Here is a 15169-nt window from a genome sequence, read left to right on the forward strand (position 1 = left end):
AGGGAGAAAGAAGGTGGAGTCAGGCAGACACTATGTAGCTACTGAAGGAGAAAGATGACAGAACCTTATCAGTAGGCCACAGCCTCATGGTGATACACAGATTAACAGAAATGGGTTAAGTCAAGATGCAAGAGCTAGTTAGAAATATGCCTGAGCCATTAGTCAAACAGTGTTGTAATTAATATAGTTTCTGTGTGATTATTTGGGTCTGGGCAGCCTGGAAACCAATGTGCAGGCTCAGTCTACAAGACCCAGTTTCAACAAACCAAGAAGTAGGTGGGAGATAAAATAGAGAAACACTTAGTGAAACTAATCAAAAGAAAGAGAGAGACTCAAGACAAGAGATAACCATTAAAACAGATACCAGTGATATTCAGAAATCATGTCATATAAAAAAAAGATATTTCAATGAACTGGAAAGGTTTAGAGAACTGAACAGATTTTTAAGCTCATATGACCTATCAAAGTTAAACCAAAATTAGATAAACAACTTAAACAGATTTATAATAAACAGTGGATGGAAGCTATAATTTAAAGTTAACCCAACTGGTAAATTTTTACCTTGAAAGAAGAGTTAACACCAATGCTTCTCAAGTTTTTCACAAATAGAAAAGGATGGAACTCACCAATGATTTTCACAAAGTTAGGGTTACACTGATCCCAAAATAAAAGCCCAAGAAAAACAAAGATTATACAATAGTTTCCGCAATCAACTTAAATACAACTTTGGAAAAGATGTTTTACTTTTGCTTCCACAGGAAATGAGAGGCCGTGGATTCATTCTTGGCTAAGAAAAATAAGGTTTGATTGAGGAAGACCCCCCCCCTGAAAAATCTCCAGTGGGAACAAAGGACCCAGATGATCCAATGTTTCAAAACACCTCTGCTGCAGTTTCTTATGAGTTCTGCATCCAGAACAGCTTCAAGGCTGCTAACTGATATGATCCAATCTCACAGAACCCTCCAATCAAGACTTGGCCATAATCCCGAATTTTCTTTGGGTCTCCATTAGATTATCAGTGCCCCCAGTCAGTAGAAAGTAACCTAGAAAACTACACACATCCCCAAAAATTGGATTATGAATGTTTGTCTTTGTTTAGAGTGTTGATTACAAGTTGTTATGAATAATGGTCATGAAAAAAGCTAAACAAAGAAGATTAGATTCAAAGTTTTGTTTTGAAAAGAAAAAAGTGGAAATGTTGTAGGATAATGTTTTATACATTGTAAAAATTTGTCACTTGTATTAGTTTTAATAAAACACTGATTGTCCAGTAGCCAGGCAGGAACTATAGGTGGGGCAACCAGACTAAGAGAATCTGGGAAGAGGAAAGGCAGAGACAGAGTCACTACCCAGATGCTCGGGAAGCGAGATGAAAATGCCTCACTGAGAAAAGGTACTAAGCCATGTGGATAAACACAGAAAAGAATTATGGGCTAATTTAAGTTGCAAGAGCTAGTTAATAATAATCATAATAGGCCAAGCCATTTATAATTAATATAAGCCTCTGTGTGTTTCTTTGGGACTGAATGGCTGTGGGACTGGACAGGACAGAAACTTCTGTCTACAAATGATTAATAAAGTTGAAAGAATAAATTGGAGGGGAACTCCCATTTAAAATAGCCTGAAGAAATACCTTGGGTTAGACCTAACCAAAGATGAAATACTTCTATAATAAATACTACAAAATTGGAAGAAATAAATTGTGGAAGATTCTAGAACAGTGGTTCTAAACCTTTCTAATCTTGTGACCTTTTCATACAGTTCCTCATGTTATGGTGACACTAACCATGCTACGGAATAATCCTTTTGTACACTGTGAAGATGTGTTACATTCATTGGTTTAATAAAGAGCTAACTGACCACTGGCTAGGCAGGAAGAGGTTAAGCTGGAGAACCAGACTGAGAGAATGGTGGGAAGAAGGACAAAGTTGCCAGCCAGATGCAGAGGAAAGAGGAAATGTAGAAGATGAAGAAGCAAGCCATGAGCCATGTGGCAGCATGTAAATTAATAAATATGGGTTAATTTAAGTTGAAAATGTAGTTAATAACAAGCTTAAGGTATCAGCTGAGAATTTATAATTAATATGTCTCCATGTCATTTATTGGGGAGCCAGCTGTCCTAATGAAAAACCCTGCCTACACAATCATAAAATTATTTTCATTGCTACTTTACAACTGTAGTTTTGCTATTGTTATGAATTGTAATGTAAATATCTTATGTTTCCAATGGTCTTTCTTAGGCAACTCCCGTGAAGAGTTTGTTCAACCCCTAAAGGAGTCACAACCCACAGGTTGAGAACTGCTGCCTGGAGGAAGATAAGACCTCCCACGCTCATGGATTGGAAAAACCATGAGAAACTGGCCTTCCTGCCGAAGGCAAGCTACAGATTCAATGCAGACCAAATCAAATATACAGTGAGTTATATTATTCACAGAAATAGAAAAAATAATCATAAAATTCACCATGGAAGCACAAAAAGCCATGGATGGCCAAAGTAATACTGAGCAAAAGGAATTCTGCTGGAAGCATCACCATTGCTGATTTTGGGTTATCCTACAGAGACATAGTAATGAAAGCAACTGTGCTAGAACAAAATTAGACATACAGACCAACAGACTAGAACAGAGGATCCAAATACAAGCCCATACAAGTATAGATGCTTGATATTTGACAGGCACCAAAAATACACATGGGAGCAAAACAGCATCTTCAACAAATGGTGCTGGAAAAACGAGGTATCCCTATGTAGAAGAATGAAACAAAGTCCTGCACAAAATTCAACACCAAATGGACCAAAGAACCAAATAAGATCTGAAACTCAGAAACAAGAGAAAAAAATTGGAGAATACACTTCAAGATACAGGAATAGGAAAAGGCTTTCTGTCTAGGACCCCCCAATTGCTGGAGAAATAAGGCCAGTAATCAATAAATGGGATTTCATAAAATTATAAGGCCTTTTTAGATCCCATACCCTTTCTTTAAGCCACCAACATCTGGAAACCCACTGACCACACCAGCCAGGGAAACAAGTAGGCAATCTTCACATTCCCCCTCGTGTCCTCCAAATTTAATTACTCAGACCTGTATTAGACCACTGGTGTGAGAAGTCCTTCCTAGGAGAGATGCCAGAAGGGAAAGACATGAGCTGTCTGGTGGAACCTTGCCGGTAGGCCACAAACCTCATGATAAAATATAAAATAAGAGAAAGAGATTAACCAAAGATATGAGAGCTAGCTAGCAATGCGCTTAAGTGATTGGCCAAGCAGTGGTTTAAATAATATAGTTTCCGTGTGATTATTTTGTGGTCTGGACAGCTAGGAACGACCAAGTGGCCTCCCTCAACAGATCACCTGCTGGGGCCGCTCTTTCCTCTCTGCCTCCATTCTCAGGCGACTACACAGACCCTTATTTCAAAACCAGCTTTTTTCCCTCCAGTGAACCATCTGACAGCCTTTCGATTCTAACACATCCCCATTTCCATTCGTTTGGGTCAGATCCCAATACCTAGAAATAGTCTTCCGAGGACACCCCCCCACGAGTCCCAAAAAGTAGAGTCTCAGAAACTTGCCCTACCAGGTAACCCATAGCCACCACATTTTCTTAAGATCCAGAGAAGGCAACAGAAACCCTAGATGAAGACAAGACCAGATATCAACATCCAGAATTATAATTATCCCAGATCCAGATGCCTAGATGCCAGTGTAAAACACAATCAATAACATCCAAAATAACATATCTCTATGAGAACCCAGTAGACCCTGAGAAGTGTAATTTAGTTGCAACACAAGATAAGGACTTCAAAATAGTTATTGTAAATAAGATATAAATAAATTTATTAATAAAATCTATGAAAACAGAAACAGTGGAATGAAGTTAAGAAAGCAATATGAGACATGAAGGTGGAAATGGAATCAATAAAAAAAGTCCAAACTGAGGTAAAACTGAAAAAGAAAAATTTAGAAACTTAAACAGGAACCTCAGAAGCAAGCCTCACCAACAGAATACAAAAGATGGAAGAGAGAATCTCAGACACTGAAGACCAGATAGAAGAAATGGATGCCTTGGTCAAAGAAAATGACAAAAAAATAGAAATCTGGGACACTATAAAAAAGACCAAATTTATAGATAATAGGAAAAGAGGAAAGAAAGGAAGCAAAATATTTTGTTGAAGAAAACCTAATGAAGGAAGTGACTAACAAGGTGTAAGAATCATACAGAACACCAAATAGACTGAACTATATAGTAATATTTTGTTTCTTATCTAACAAATAAAGCTTGCCTAATGATCAGAGTGCAGAGCTAAACCACTAATTAGCCATAGAGGCCAGGCAGTGGTGGCACACACCTTTTATCTCAGCACTTGGGAGGCAAAGGCAGATAGATCTCTTTAGGTCAAGGTCACCTTAGGCTACACTAGATTGATCCAGTCTCAAAGAGAAAGAGTTCCAGGTGGTGGTGGCTCACGTCTTTAATCCCAGTACATAGAAGTCACAGGCCTTTAATCCTAACACAAAGAAGGTGGAGACAGTTGGGCAGAGAGAGGAATATAAGGTGGAAGGAGACAGGAGCTCCGATGCAGTCTGAGGATTTTGTCTGAGCATGCAGTCTGAGGTTTTGTAGAGACAGCAGCAGTCTGAGGATTCGTAGAGACAGGATCACCCCCTTGTGTCTGAGCATTGGTAGAAGTAAGAACTCTCTAATGTCTGGCCTCTCTGCTTCTTTGATCCTTTGATTTTCACCCCCTAATATCTGACTCCAAGTTTTTATTATTAAGAACAACTAAGATACGTGCTGCAGAACCAGAAAAGAAATTTCCCAAAACACAATAATCAAAACACTAAGCATACACAACAAAGAAAGACTATTAAAGCTACAAACGAAAAGAACCAACTAACAGGTAAAGGAAGACCTATTAGAATAGCACCTAGCTTTTCAATGGAGATTCTAAAAGCCAGAAGAGCCTGGACAGATGTTCTATAGATTCTAAGAAACCACAGACGCCAACCCCGACTACTATACTCAGCAAAACTTTCAACCACAATAGATGAAAAAGGAAAGACATTCCACAGTTTAAAAAACAAATTCAAACAGTATCTATTTACAAATCCAGTCCCACAGAGGGCACTAGAAAAACTTCAACCTGAAGAAGTTAACCACACCCAAGAAAACATAAAGAATAAATAATCCCAGGCCAGCAAATCAAACGAGGGAGGAAAAAGCCCCACATGTAAACAAGAAAATAACAGAAATCCACAGACCCTGTTCATTGATAATTCTCAACCTTAGTGCTCTCAATTCAACAATGAAAAGACAGAGACTAACAGATTGGATATAAAAAAAATAGAATCCATCCTTCTGCTGTATCCAAGAAATACACCTTAACATTAAAAATAGACATTGTGTTAGGGTAAAAGGGTAGAAAATGCAAATGGACCCAATAATTGGGCTGGTGTATCCACTTTAATATCTGGCTTTAAACCAAAACTAATTAGAAGAGAAAGGGAAGGTCACTACATATTCATCAAAGGAAAAAACCATCAAGAGGACATTGCAATTCTAAACATCTATACACCAAACACAGGGCACTCGTGTTCATAAAAGAAACACTACATCTAAAATCACATATTCACCCTCACAGCGTGATGATAGTGGGTGACTTCAATACCCCATTCATGCCATATACGGGTCATCCAGACAAAAACTAAACAGAGAAATGCTGGAGCATACTAATGTCATAAACCAAATAGACATAACAGATATTTACAGAGCATTCCACTTAACAGCAAAGAATATGCCTTCTTCTCAGCACCTCATGGAACTTTCTCCAAAAGTGATCACATACTTGGATACAAATCAAATCTAAACAGATACAAGAAAATTGAAATAACTCCCTGTATCTTGTCAAACTACCACATATTAAGGCTGGATATAAACAACAAGAGAAAGGTTACAAGCTCATGAAAATTGAAAAATTCACTACTGAATGAAATATGTGCCAAGAAAGAAATAAGAAACTTTTTAGAATTGAAAGAAAATGAAAACATAACATACCCAAACTTACGCGACACAATGAAGGTAGTTCCAAGAGGCAGTTCATAGCACTAAGTGCCTACATTCAATTTTTTTGAGAGGTCACAAATTAGTTACTGACAAGACACCTGGACACTCTAGAACAAAAAGAAGAAATCGCACCAAAAGGAGTAGATAGCAAGAAATAAACTCAGGGATGAAATCAATAAAGTAGCAACAAACAAACAAAACAATACCATACAAAGAATCAATGAAACTAAGAGTTAGTTCTTTGAGAAATAAAACCAGTAAGGCTGACAAACTTTTAGCTAAATTTCCTGTCTTACTGCTTCTATTGCTGTGATGAAACACCGTTCCGGAATGCAAACCGGGGAGGAAAGGGTTTATCTGGTTTACATGTCCACATCATAGTCCATTATTGAAGGAAGCCAGGACAGGAGCTCAAATAGGGCAGGAACCTGGAGGCAAGAGATGATGTAGAGGCCATGGAGGGGTGCTGTTTACGAGCTTGCTGCACATGACTTGATTAGCCTGAATTCTTATTTTTCATTGTTGAATTGAGACCACTGAGGTTGAGAATTATCAATGAGCAGTGTTTGTGGATTCCTGTTATTGTTTATGTGTAGGGGTTTTTCCTCCCTCTTTAGATTTGCTGGCCTGGGATCCTTTATTCTTTATGTTTTTTGGGGTGTGGTTAATTTCTTCAGGTCGACGTTTTCCTAGTACCCTCCGTGGGGCTGGATTTGTAAATAGATACTGCTTGAATTTGTTTATGTTTGTTTGTTTGTTTTATCTTGAATGTCTTTCTTTTTTCATCTATTGTGGTTAAAATTTTGCTGAGTATAATAGTCGGGGTTGGTGTCTGTGGTTTCTTAGACTCTGTAGAACATCTGTCCAGGTTCTTCTGGCTTTTAGAATTTCCATTGAAAAGCCAGGTGCTATTCTAATAGGTCTTCCTTTACATGTTAGTTGGTCTTTTTCCCCAAGTCAACCAGTCCAGGGAAGGCACCAGCCACCGTGAGCTGAGCCCTCCCCATCAATCACTAATTAAGAAAATGCTCTGCAGCCTTGCCTACAGCTGAATTTTATGAAGGCATTTTCTCAGTGGAGGTTCCTTCCTTACTGATGACTCTAACTTGTGTCAAGTTGACATAAAACTAGCCAAGATCTTAAAAGGCAGAGAGAGAAAATCCAAATTAACAAAATTAACATTGAAAGGGGGGACAAAACAACAGATGACAAGAAAATCCAGAAAGAGAATCATAAGGATATACTTTAAAACCCTGTATTCCTCAAAATTGGAAAATCTAAAGGTCATGGATAATTTCCAAATACATACCACCAACCAAAGTGAAATCAAGATCAGATCATTTAAAGAGACCCTTACTGAAACAGAAGCAAAATCTACCAAACAAAAAAAGTCCAGAACCAGAAGGTTTTCATGCAGAATTCTATGAGACTTTCAAGGAAGAATGAATGACAATCCTCCTCAAATTATTCCATAAAATAGAAACAGAAGTAACATTGTCCAATTCTTTTTGTGGAGCCACAGTTACCAAACCACAGAAAGATCCAACAAAGAAAGAGAATTACAGACCAGTTTCCCTCATGAACCTGGATACAAGTAATCTTAGTAATGTATTTGTGGATTGAATACAGGAATACATCAAAAAGATCATTCACCGTGGTGCTGGAAGGAACTCTGCATGCTATCAAAGGAGAAATGCAGACAACAACCCAACTTTGATCGACAACCATGGTTTGCATGGAAGATATGCTAACACAATAATAGCACACTTGTGGCAGTAACCAATCAACAAAACCCATTCCTGACATTACTCAGATGCTGTGGGATAATGCTTTAGTATACTGTAAAGATTTGCCACTCGTATTAGTTTAATAAAATGCTGATTAGCCAACAGCCAGACAAGAAGTATAGGTAGTATGACCAGACTAGGAGAATTCTGGGAAGAGGAAAGGCAGAGAGAGAATCAGTCACCAGCCAGATACAGAGGAAGCAAGATGATAATGCCTCACTGAGAAAAGGTACCAAGCCACATGGCTAAAGATAGACAGCAATTATGGGTTAATTTAAGTTATAAGAGCTAGTTAATAATAAGCCTGAGCTAATAGGCCAAACAATTTCTAATTAATATAAGCCTCTGTGTGTATTTTTTTGGTACTGAACAGCTGAGGGATTGGGCAGGACAGAAACTTTCAACTACACTCAAATGTCAGAAACCTGAGACTAGAGGCCAGAGACCTACAGGAAAATCAAATGAAAGACTTACTAAAAGAATTTAGCAATCAAATGACTCCTGATGGCATTCTGCTACATTCAGAGATCAGTGTTCTGCCCAGCCACCATCAGAGACACTTCCTCCCGCAGTAGATGGGAACAAATACAGAGAATGGACAATGTGCAGAGAGTGAAAAACCTTGTAACACTCAGTATGGGGTGTCTCCATGAAATCCCATCCCCTCAGGCCTCAGGTGACTCTGTGTAAAAGACTGTAAGAGCCAGTGTGAACAGAGAACACAAGGAAACAAGACCTTCTGAACACAGCACCATCAACACACACATAAACTCCCAGAGACTGTGGCAGCATGCACAAGCCTGCAAAGGTCTGCACAGGTCTACACCAGACTGGGTACCATATGCCTGTTCAGTTTTGTTTAATAATAAGAAAGAGAAAGAAAGTGTGGATTTGGATGTGAGGGGAGGTGGGGAGGATCTGGAAAGAGTGAGGGAACAGTAATCAGAATTTATTGTATGAAAAAAATCCATTTTCAATAAAAGAAAAATAGGGATAAAAGCTTTTTTAATCCATTGATTTATTTAGAGATAGGCTCTCACTATGCACCCCTGGCTGGCCTGGAACTTCCAGAGATATGCCTCTCTCTGCCTCCCACATACTGAGATTAAATGTATGTGCTACCATGCTGGGCAAAGCAAACTGTCCTTCAAAGAGGAAACAGCCTACAGCATGGGAGAAAACCTTTACCAGGCACATGCTCATCCAAGGATACACAAAAAATAGAATACACAAAAAACCTCAAGAAATTAAATGTCAAAAAAAGAAAAATTCAATCAAAAGTGTGTCACAAAATTAAACAGAATCATCAAAAGAAATACAAATGGCTAATGAATATTTTTAAAGGGTTTATTCAACATTGTTAGCCATATGGGAGTGGTGGGAGTATAAATTGATATAGCCACTGGAGGAATCAATGTAGAGATTCCTCAAAAAAAATCTAAAAACAGAACTGTCATGTAATCCAGCTTTACATTCCTGGGTATATATCCAAAGGACACCAAGTATCTCCTAGAGATTTACTTGTACATCCTTGTTCAAGGCTGCTCTATTTACCAAAGCTAGCAAATGGAGTAAGCCTAGACATTCATCAAGTGACAGATACTGAAAATGTGGTGTATATACACAATGACATTTTATTCTGCCTCAAGGAAAAGCAAAATTTGCAAGAAAAAAAAGATTCAACTGAAAATATACTATGTGGGTAACTCGGAACCAGGGACACATACAGAACATGTTATCTCACATGTGTGGACCCTAACTTTGGATTTTTGATTTCTGTGTTCAATTTGGGGTGTTTGTAGAGGACAGGAAACTAAAAAGAGACCATGGCGCGCGCGCGCGCGCGCGCGCGCGCGCGTGTGTGTGTGTGTGTGTGTGTGTGTATGTGTGTGCAGTAGATGTAAATTTTTACATAGTTAATTCATGAATGTGTGTGTGCAGTAGATGTACATTTTTACATGGTTAATGCATGAATGTGTGTGTGCAGTAGATGTACATTCTTACATGGTTAAGGTATGAATGTGTGTGTGTGTGCAGTAGATGTACATTTTTACATGGTTAATGCATGAATGTGTGTGTGCAGTAGATGTACATTTTTACATGGTTAATGCATGAATGTGTGTGTGCGGTAGATGTACATTTTACATGGTTAATGCATGAATGTGTGTGTGCGGTAGATGTACACTTTTACATGGTTAATGCATGAATGTGTGTGTGCAGTAGATGTACATCTTTACATAGTTAATGCATGAATGTATGTGTGCAGTAGATGTACATTTTTACATGGTTAATGCATGAATGTGTATGTGCAGTAGATGTACATCTTTACATGGTTAGTGCATGAATGTGTGTGTATGTGCATGCATGCATATGTGTGCATGTGTACATGAAGGCTGATGTTGGGTGCACCCAGCTCTCTTGCCACTTTAAAGAAAAGATGGAATACATCATGAATTTGTGTGTCAGCCTTGCTCAGGAGCCATGCTAATCTTCCTTGTATCATTGCAATTTTAGTATATAAACTGCTAAAGCAAGGTCCGCCTTAGTTTTTGAGAAAGGATCTCTACTGAACCCTTAAGATCATCAGTTGAGGTAGTCTGGGTAGCCAGTGAGCTCTAGGGATCAACCTACCTCTGCCCCGACAGAGACAGGGTTAGAAAAGCATATTGCCTCACTCGGTTTTTATGTGGATGCTGGGGATCCAAACTCAGGTCCTTGTTCTTGTATAGCAGACAATGTACATAATCCCCCAACCTCTCATATTGATGTATATTGTAGTGATGAGGTGAGCAGGCCTGCTTTTCGTCCCGCTTGGCTTCCTCACGGCTAGCTTAGCCCCAGAATAATTACATGGAAACTGTATTCATTTAAACACTGCCTGGCCCATTAACTCTAGCCTCTTACTGGCTAATTCTTCACATCTTGGTTAATCCGTTTCTCTTAATGTGTGTAGCACCATGAAGTGGTGGCTTACCAGGAAGATTCTAACCCATGTCCATCTCGGGCCAGAGCTTCATGGTGACTGCCTGACTCTGTTTTCTACCCAGCATCCTGTTCTGTTTACTCTGCCTAACTAATTTTCTGTTCTATCAAAGGGCCAAGGCAGTTTCTTTATGAACCAATGAAAGTAACACATAGACAGATGACCCTCCTCCATCATTTCTCCTTTTCCTGTTTTAACAAAAAAGAAAGGCTTTAACTTTAACATAGTAAAATTTCATATAATAAAACAGTTATCAAGCAAGAATTATAGTTATAATATTTATATATATTTTATCTTTTATCATAACTAAGGAAAAGTAAAACTATGACTATGCATTCTTCAACTCCATCAAAGACTCCAGAAGGATATAATATTACCTAAGCAAACAAGAAATAAACAACTTCCAAACTCTAGAAATGACAGAGACATTTCGCTGCCTGGACAGTCACCCAAAGTTCCTCTGTACCATTGGGGCATCCATCTTCAGCCTTCAGGCCCATAGTATCCAAAGACATTCCCATGAAGCAGGAAATTTCAAAGATAGTTCAGTCACTATCTGCTGTGTCCTGTAGAATGTCTTGCAGACTCTTTCATGAATCAGGAACCCCAAAATACCATCTCACCTTTAGGCAAGTTCAGCAGTCCTCTCTCTGCGGGTTCTTTGTGTCCAGTTTATGCAACAGTCCAGGCAAGAGCAGTTTCTTGCCTAAATGGCTACCAAACTCCATAAGGAGCCCCTTTGATGTCCATCTTCCTCTTGAAGTAGATTGGTGCTGCCAGGAGCAGACGTGTCTCATTGTCATGAAAAACCCTAAGTTATTAAAACATTAAATGCATATTCTGTAATCTTTGAAAGATATGAAGAATGCCTATCCAAAATATATTTGTGCACATCTAGAAAATCTAACTAACATGACTACAAGCTTGACTATTATCGATGATTATCTATTAACCTATATTTCTTAATTATACATTACATTTTTAAATGAACTACACAATCACAATACCTTAATCAGTATCAGAAATACATATAACAAAATCAACCTTAAAATCCATACCAATGCAAATTATTCATATCTGTATCATCTCCCCCTTTAAATGTAAAAGAACATTTATAAACAATATTTGGGAATAGGGGCAGTTTTTTCTCTCCAAACTGCTTTGTGCTGAATGGGGGCGCTGTTATTTAGGTCTTTCATGGTATAACCTGTCTGCTAGGTTCATCTCAGTTGGCAGTCGAGCAAAGTAATTTTTTGAGGGTGTTCACAGCAACCTTTCAGGAGGGCGTGGTCTATCATACCATATTGGAATAGAAGCAATCCACAGAGTCTCATCCTCTGTGAAAACAAAAGAACTTTTTCAAAGCATCATAACCTTAGATCCAAATTTTGAAGTCAAGGTATTTTCGAAATATTTATCTTAGATTAGTTCAGCAGCATTTATAAACAAATATCTTTTAGCAGCTGTTGCTCCTTCCCCAGCATTCAAACAATTCAAAGAGAGCGTAATAGCATACAGTATCAAGATTCTCTGTGTATTTTCCATCTTTGTGTGGCTTTATTTTAACCTCTATTTCATTTATTTTTACTTTTTTTTTTTTTTTTTTGGTTTTTTCGAGACAGGGTTTCCCTGTAGTTTCTAGAGCCTGTCCTGGAACTAGCTCTTGTAGACCAGGCTGGCCTCGAACTCAGAGATCCGCCTGCCTCTGCCTCCCGAGTGCTGGGATTAAAGGCGTGCACCGCCACCGCCCGGCTTATTTTTACTTTTTGAGACAAGTTCTTGGTATATCTTTGTCTTGGAATAACTCTGGAGACCAGGCCATCCTTGAACTCACAGAGATCCACTCGCCTCTGCCACCCAAGTGCTTGCTGGGATTAAAGGTGTGTGCTACAACACCTTGAACTCACAGAGATCTGTCTGTCTCTGCCCTCCCCCCCCCCCCCAGGCATTGGGATTAAAGGTGAATGCTACCACACCTTGAAGTCACAGAGGTCAATCTTCCTCTACCCCTTGAAGTCACAGAGGTCAATCTACCTCTGCCTCCCAAGTGTTGGGATTAAAGGTGTTTACCACCGCACCCAACTACTCCCTTTTTTCTTTTTTACTTTTAAGAACTTTAACCTTTAGCCTGTATATATTTTTAACACACTGTAAACCATTTAGAGGTTTTCTTTGTCTTTGAATCTCTCTTTACTGTATATCTCTTTTCTGTGGGAAGTGGTAGTAAATGATTTTTTGTAGATGGAACGGCAGGCTGTGTCCCACCACCCGGCTAGCTTTACCCAAAATAATTACACGGAAACTGTATTCTTTTAAAACACTGCCTGGCCCATATTTTTAGCCTCTTATTGGCTAATTTTTACATCTTTCTTTAACCCATATTTAGTAATTTATATAGCACTACGAGGGGTGGCTTACCAGGAGAGATCTTAACCTTTGTCCATCTCGGAGAGGAGAGGCAAGGCGACTCACTATGGCGACTGTCTGAAGCGTCTGCCTCACTCCTTTTCAGAATTTTGTTCTGTTTACTCCGCCTACCTAATTTTTTGTTCTATTGAGCCAAACAGTTTCTTTATTAATTAACCAATAAAAGTAACACATAGACACTCCTCCATCAGTTGTTTGCTGTTTGTTTTTTAACCTACATATTTGAAAGCAGGTCAAAAGGCCCTCATTCCAGAAGTCTTCCCTATGACTCTTGGATTTTCTGCCTTCCAACTTCAGCTTGTTCCTGTCAGATCCTGGTATTCTTGTCCAATCCTATTTCTCTCAATCCCTCACCCATCCCATCAGACTTAGCATAGAAGCACACATTTCCACAGCTCACTGGGTCGCTGTTTCTGACGGTTGTTACCTCACACTTTGTTTATGCTTTTATCCTGTAGATCTTTTTTTTAAAATACAGGTTATTAGGAAAGAACTCTAGCAATGCCTGAAAAAGTGGTATATATTTTTTCTTTCATGATACCAAACAGTGAGCTAGACGTATACATCCATATGTCCTTCATGGTCTGTCCACTTGCTATGGATACGCATCTGCCTCAGCACTGTTGCCAGAAGCGAAGCTGTAACTTTCCTTCTCAGCATAGCTGCGCCCCACAGGGCTTTGATATATTCTAACTTTGTTCTCATTTCCATTGCATCCCATCCCCCCATATCCTGGTATACTGCTCCGATTGTATACACTGGGAATGTCTTGTACACTTGCTTCCAGTTCAGTCTATTATAGCCAACGAACAAACAAACCAGCATAGTGTTCGAGATTTGAACGTGTTGAGCTTTTATTTTTTTGGGTCAACGAACTCAATTTTAGTTTCTGTATCCTGATCCTCAGGTTTTCTGTTTTTCCAAACACCCCAAAGAGCTGACTGTGGTTTAGAGCTCAATGGGTATACGAATCACACTGAAAGGCAGGCCCTATGGCCAACCCTAGATGGCCAATACAAAACTAACTCTATGGTATTTTTAGAGATTTTATTTCTCATGTTGCTTTGTATAGGCATTTTTTTTTATCATACTGGTCTTTTGCTCATATATTTATGGTTTTTTATTTTGTTTTTTATGGGTTTTGTGTGTGTGTGTTTGTGTCTTTCTGTATGTCTGTGTTTGTGCTTTTTTGTTTCTTGCTTGTTTGTTTTACTGGGTTTTTTTTTTTTTTTTTTTTGCCTGTTTGTTTTCTAAAGAGAAAAGAAGAAGGCATGGATTTCAAACAGTGAGGAAGTGGAGGATGATCTGGGAGGAGATGGGGCAGGGGAAACTGTGATCAGAACATGTTGTATGAAAAAATTATTTTCAATCTTAAAAGGTATCCTGGTTATTCCACAAAAGAAAGAAATTAGACTTAGACAGTTTGAACTAAAATACAATTATTTTTTTTTGGATTTCATGATTGGTGGTATCAAGAATCAGTCTCTTCCCCCCCCTCCCCCCCACCCCCGTACAAACTTTCCCACCAATAAAGTATTTATGGTCTTTTAACATATGTATTTAAATTTTTGCGGTCTTCTCCTCAACCCAAGATAATCAACAAAGGTGTCTCTCACTCAGTAGTGACTGACCCTGAAGCCCTGATCAACTTTCTTACCTTTTGAAATACTTTAAAGACAAGTTTCGAGTTTAACCTTGCCATTATAAAATAATTCCTGTTTATAATTGTACCAGTGTCTGTGTATATGGGTAGATATTATATGCATCTTGTTCTAAATAAGGCCTTAAATTGTTAATAAAGTTAATATACAATTAAAATGTACCTAGTTTTCAAAAAAATTCCCTTCTGCATGCATCTCTCCAAAAATACACCACTCAGCAATAAGTTTTAGCTCAAATTACTTTCCTTTC

At 38.6% G+C, this 15169-nt stretch overlaps 1 non-coding gene across 1 annotated transcript; it reads right to left on the bottom strand.

The window, feature by feature from the left end:
• Positions 1 to 10279: 10279 nt before the first annotated feature.
• On the bottom strand, positions 10280 to 10386 carry LOC119806018. The gene has a single exon (XR_005284073.1). It is a non-coding gene; the product is annotated as a U6 spliceosomal RNA (small nuclear RNA).
• Positions 10387 to 15169: the final 4783 nt, after the last annotated feature.

The sequence above is a fragment of the Arvicola amphibius genome, chromosome 1 (genome assembly GCF_903992535.2).
Source record: "Arvicola amphibius chromosome 1, mArvAmp1.2, whole genome shotgun sequence".
NCBI lineage: Eukaryota > Metazoa > Chordata > Mammalia > Rodentia > Cricetidae > Arvicola > Arvicola amphibius.